Source organism: Erinaceus europaeus, chromosome 8 (genome assembly GCF_950295315.1).
Source record: "Erinaceus europaeus chromosome 8, mEriEur2.1, whole genome shotgun sequence".
NCBI lineage: Eukaryota > Metazoa > Chordata > Mammalia > Eulipotyphla > Erinaceidae > Erinaceus > Erinaceus europaeus.
In genome coordinates, this window is record NC_080169.1 from 15,758,828 (window position 1) to 15,764,827 (window position 6,000).

Consider the following 6,000-nt stretch of genomic DNA (forward strand, 5'->3'; position numbering starts at 1 on the left):
TGAAGTTACTGCACCTCTTTGTGTCTCGGTCTTCTCATCTATAAAATGAAGCTAATAATGCTGAGAATAATAAGCTAATAATAATAAGCTAATAATAATAAGCTAATAATGCTGAGAATCAAATGAGTTGAGAATCAAATGAGTCATTTCCTCAAATGAGGAAACTCCCATTGTATGGTGCTCTGGCTACTCTGTTTGGAGCAGAGTAAGCGAATGGGGAGCTCTTAAGAAGACTGGATTTGGAAATATAGTATGGATCAACCTGCCAATGCCCATGCCCAGCGGAGAAGCAATTACAGAAGCCAGACCTTTCACCTTCTGCACCCCATGATGATCTAGGGTCCATGTTCCCAGAGGGATAAAAAACAGGAAAACTGCCAGTGGAGGGGATGGGATGCAGAACTTTGGTGTTGGGAATTGTAGCCCTCTTATTCTACGGTCTCGCTGGTCATTATTAAATCAATTAGAAGAAAAATAAAACGACTGGATTTGAAGTCTTCTGGCTCTAGAGAAGACCTTTCTGCTTGTCCCAGGGAGCTTCAAGTGCCTCTCTATTGAGACTGGGTCATAACCAGTCTGCCTCATATTCTCTGTATGCTTGTAGTCAGGATGGTGTATGTCCCAAAATAATAATCAATGTAAGAATATGTGGTGGCAACCCCCCACCCCCAGCCTGATAGCTTAGTTTCTCAGTCCCATTCTGAATAGCTTATTGAAATGACCAGTAGGGGGCGCTGCAGGGCGAGATTCTCAGCGCTCTCCCTTAGAGAAAAAAATTATTTTAACAAGTATGGAATTTAATGCACCTATTTTAGTTACATTAGTACATCTTGAGTTATAATAATACTTATTGAAAATAATCTATAAAAGTGGGGTTATCAGTTGTTATTAGTATGTGATTAGCTAAAGAAGGGGGTGTAGCTTGAAGGATATAGGATGCATTCTGATCAGGTGTTAGAAGGACATAAATTTCCTGAGCTCTCATGACTGTACCTGGAAGAATGGTTCAGACGTGAGCCCTGGGGACCAGGTTATCTTTGGATAGGGCATTGAAAGGAGAATCTGGCAGCCTTAGGTTGGAGGATATGAGGCCAGAGACATGAAAGCTGAGTGTTTTAAGATCTCAGGAAACAACACTCGACTATGCCTGACTTTATTGGATGCTGTGTCCTTGGGCAATTGAATTTAGAGCCAGCAGCAAGTTTACTATAAAATTCAATGGAGGGACAAGTAGTTCTTTCTGTTAAGGAAGGGAAATTGAGGTACCCATGGAGAGTAAAGAGAAAACAAATCATAGATTTTTTTTTTTTTAAGAGTCACGGATCCTAAAATAAAATAAAAAACCCAAGTCAGATTTTGAAACTGGGATTTTAAAACCTGAAACAAGATTATTTGTTCTTTGAGGCGGAGAAAACATTTGGGTGATACAAACAAAAGAGGTACCGAAATGGATTAGTCTCCTATCTGTTTTTACGAGACACCCATTTCCCCCTCTTCTGTCCCCTAGAGATACTTTGTGCACATATACAAATTATATGTCATCTTCATTTTATATTTTAATAGGACTATGACTTGGACATAGTTACACTGTAGTCTTTAAAGGTTTCCTTATTTTATTGGTGTAAATAATTTTTGTTACTTGAAGCTAGGCATCTAGGTTATGTTAGCTTTCCCCTAATACAGATGAAGAGGCGGTGAACATCCATTTAGGCAGAAGCTGACACTCTGAGGGTATATATTGGGTCTCCCCACAGCAGGCAGTTCAGTTTCAGGACACTTCAAGGGGCTGCACGGATCAGGTATATTCACAGGGAGATAAGGACCTCATAAGATCTTTGCATACCAACCAATTCAAGATAGAAGTCTATGAATCTGTAACATTTGTCCTAGTCCAAGACCATTTATATTCTTTAAGGTTTTATTTAGGTCATAGCCTTACTGTATAGATTTGGAGGGATCTTCTGACTTTTATCTTTTTTTTTTTTTGTAATGTCTTGTGGGACTTAGTTTATTCATCTATAAAATAAGAAGTCTGAGCTATAAGATATTTTCAAGCTTTTTCTTAAGCCACAGTAGTTAAAAAAAAACAGGTGAAATTTAGGAGAAATTCTAATGAATACCTGAGGTAAAAATAAACAGTGATACGACTTCATAATTACTTTGTTCTTTATTACTTCATAGTTACTGTAAGTATAGTTACATAGGTTTTCTGTGAAATATTCCCTAAGTGTCTCTGAGAAGGAACCTATCATCTAAAAAAGAAACAAACCACTTTGAAGCCTTTCCCCTCATTTGTGCTTATAGCAGTATTGTAATGCTGAGTGGTGACTGCAGTTCTTAGGATGTGAGATTGCTGAGGTTTAACCATCTACCCGCTTTCATAGAAATGAGATATGACAGGTTATCTAGAAGGGGAAAGACCAAAGACTTAGAATATAAAAGGTAGGTCCGGCTGGTGGTAGAAGGTGGGTAAGAAGGAAAGCAAGAAAAGAGAATGAACAGCAAGGGAATAGAAGGGAGATGCTTGTATCGGAGTTAGATCTATACATTGAGCACCGAGTGCCTTTTGTGAACCGATTCCTAGACGTGGGAGATAGAAAGGAAACACACACAGGAAGCAGAGGAGACTTTGAAATATAATATTTAGATATTGATATGCTTCAATAATACATGCAATTCCATCTCTGGACTTCAGTCAGCTTGGGTAGATTTTTAAGCATAATGTAGTTAGTTAGATTGGTGGGAGTATATTGCAATGAATGAAAGAGGAATCATGAAGGGGATATGTTATGATTGCTGCTTTACTTGTGATGAGCAAACTCGACTATGGACATGAGTGTAGTTAGTATATGGCTGATGCCAGGCTAATGTCAACAGTGTATGACTTGAGGGGGTCAGGTGGTAGCTCAGCGGGTTAAGTGTGCACAGTGAAGCCGCAAGGACCGGTGTTAAGGATCCCGGTTGGAGTCCCCAGCGCCCCACCTGCAGGGGAATCGCTTCACAAGCGGTGAAACAGGTCTGCAGTTGTCAATCTTTCTCTCCCCTTCTCTGTCTTCCCCTCCTCTCTCCATTTCTCTCTGTTCTATCCAACAACAATGACATCAATGACAAGAATAATACTAACCACAACAATAAAACAACAAGGGCAACAAAAAGGGGGAAAAAAGAGTGTATGAGTGACCCATGTAAATGCACAAGGAATTGTGGGTGTGAGAGACTAAGCGAGCGTCTGGTGGGAGTTTGCCCTTTTGGCCTTTCCCCTCCTCTTCACTGCCTCCTGCTTGCCCTTCACCTCATCATCTCTGTCTTCTCCCTGGACCCAATGATGCTGGTTTCTCAGGGACCTGAATGTGTTGTAGCTGCATGCTGGTGAACTAAGTGTAAGGATTCATGCTCTCGCCACATGTCTAGCCAGCCTTGTTCTCCGGGCTATTTTCTCATTGTGGTTTTCATGTACCTAGTAAACCTGTTTCATGTAAACCCCTCAGCAGAAGCCCAGCAGAGTTTTTTTTTTTTTTTTTTTTTAATTTTTTCCTACAGGGATATACTTTTACTAAGTTGTAGGCAGATCAAATCATCAATACTAACTTGGAACCCTGGTATCATTTTCCTCTGAGGAATATCACTGGTGGGTGTCTTCACTGTGTGTGTGTGTGTTTGCGCATTGCCAGTGACAGGACAATGGCCCATGAAGTTGTAATAGAAGGATCAATTTTTAAAAAAATTTTTTGAGTCAAAGTTATTATTAAGGTTAGGTCCAAGCAAAAAATACTGTTTTTTTTTTTGAATTGTCATGAGGGTTACCTCTGGGGTTCAGTGTTGGCACCATGAATCCATTGCTCCTGTTGGCTGTTTTTTTCTTTCTGTTTTTTTTTTTAATTGAATGGGATAGAGAGAAATTGAGAGAGGAGTGGGATCTGCTGTACTGCTTGTGAATCCAGTGCTCCTGGAGGACATCCCCCCTTTTTTTCTATTATTATTATTAGAGAGGGCATAGAGAAGTTGAGAATGGAGAGGGAGAGAAAGATAGACACCTGCAGACCTGCCTCACTCCTTGTGAAGCATTTCCCATCCCTGCAGGTAGGGAGTGGGATTTTGAACCCACTTTCTTCAGCATGGTAATATGTGTGCTTAACTGGGTGCACCATAATACTATTGTTAATGAGACACGTCTAGTTCAAATGGCTTATCCAATTAACTGTGTCTCAGTTGAGAAGTGTCTTAGAATAGTTACAGCACTTTGAACAAGAAAATCAACATTTTTTAATGCTAGGAAATTAATTTTATTAAAATAATATAGAAAATAGGAATGGTACAATGTAGGGGTTGGGAGTGGAGATATATGTTCTTTTTTTTTTTTTTAAATTTATTTAAAAAAAGGTAAAACTGGCACAAGGACCAGTGTAAGGATCCTGGTTCGAGCCCCGGGCTCCCCAGCTGCAGGGGAGTCGCTTCACAAGCTGTGAAGCAGGTCTGCAGGTGTCTATCTTTCTCTCCCCCTCTCTGTCTTCCCTTCCTCTCTCCATTTCTCTCTGTCCTATCCAACAATGACATCAATAACAACAATAATAACTACAACAATAAAACAACAAGGGCAACAAAAGGGAATGAATAAAGAAAGAAAGAAAGAATATTATTATTTTTTTAAAAAGGTAACACTTACAAAAACATGGTATAAGAAGGGTACTTGATCCCTTTTGAGTCATGCATCTGACCATTGACAAGTGCATGGCTGGTATATCCAGTGGTAGCCTATGAAGGACCATACTCCACACAGAAGTTTAACCCTGATGAACAGAGAACTAAGTGACTTCTTTATTCTTCTAGGACTGTGAAATATCTGAAGTTGACTTTTAAAAATGTACTTTAATTTGTTAAGTATCTAGAATAGCAAAAGCCTTATCTTTACCTTTTTCTTCTTTAAAAAGAAAAAACCTTGCCTGCCCTCTTAATCCCTCAGGTATAGTTCTTTGGGTTGAGTGAATACCCTTAAGTGTGACTGACAAAATGTTATTCTGGCTTTTATGATTTAAAATGAGTCTTTAAAGATCTGAAAAGAGGCTGTGGTGATGAAAAATGGTGTTATTAAGGGGCTGTGGATTTTGGAAGGAGGTAGAGAATGTTGAGAGTGTTTATAAGAGAGGCAATAGCTTCCTGGAAAGGTTAGAAAAAAAGATCCTGGACCAATTTTATCACCCTGAACTCTCTTCACTGTGTGAATGCGGGGAAACTGCTTAAACTCAGTCTTTTAGTTTCCTCGTCTATAAAACTGGAGAAGCAAAATAGATACAGTATAGTATTGAAGACTTAAATGAGCTAACATAAAAAGTTAGGATAAAGATTGGCAATCACAATTGCTCACCAAATTTAAACTACAGTGATTATTCTTATTAGAGACCTTGAGTAGACAAGCTATATTGATATTAACTTCCCTCCTCCCTGAAATGTAGACTATTTGTCTAGATTAACTAACATAAAATATTTGATTAAAATATTTATATATTTATTTTAGTTATTCTTATTTATTTATTTATTTATTTTACCAGAGTGCTGTTCAGCTCTGGCTTATGGTGGTGCAGGGGATAGAACCTGGGACTTTGGAGCCCCAGGCATGAGAGTCTCTTTGCATAACCATTATGCTATCTACCATCTACCCTGTTTAACAAATACTGACCAACACTTTTTTTTTAATTAATTTTTTTTTATTCCTTTGTGTTGCCCTTATTGTTTTATTGTTGTAGTTATTAATGTCATTGTTGTTGGATAGGACAGAGAGAAATGGAGAGAGGAGGGGAAGACAGAGGGGGGAGAGAAAGATAGATACCTGCAGACCTGCTTCACCGCTTGTGAAGTGACTCCCCTGCAGGTGGGGAGCCAGGGGCTTGAACCGGGAGCCTTACGCCGGTCCTTGGGCTTTGCACCACCTGTGCTTAACCCACTGCACTCCTGCCTGACTCCCGACAGACACTTTTAACTTGAGATATTTGTGATCCTTTTAGC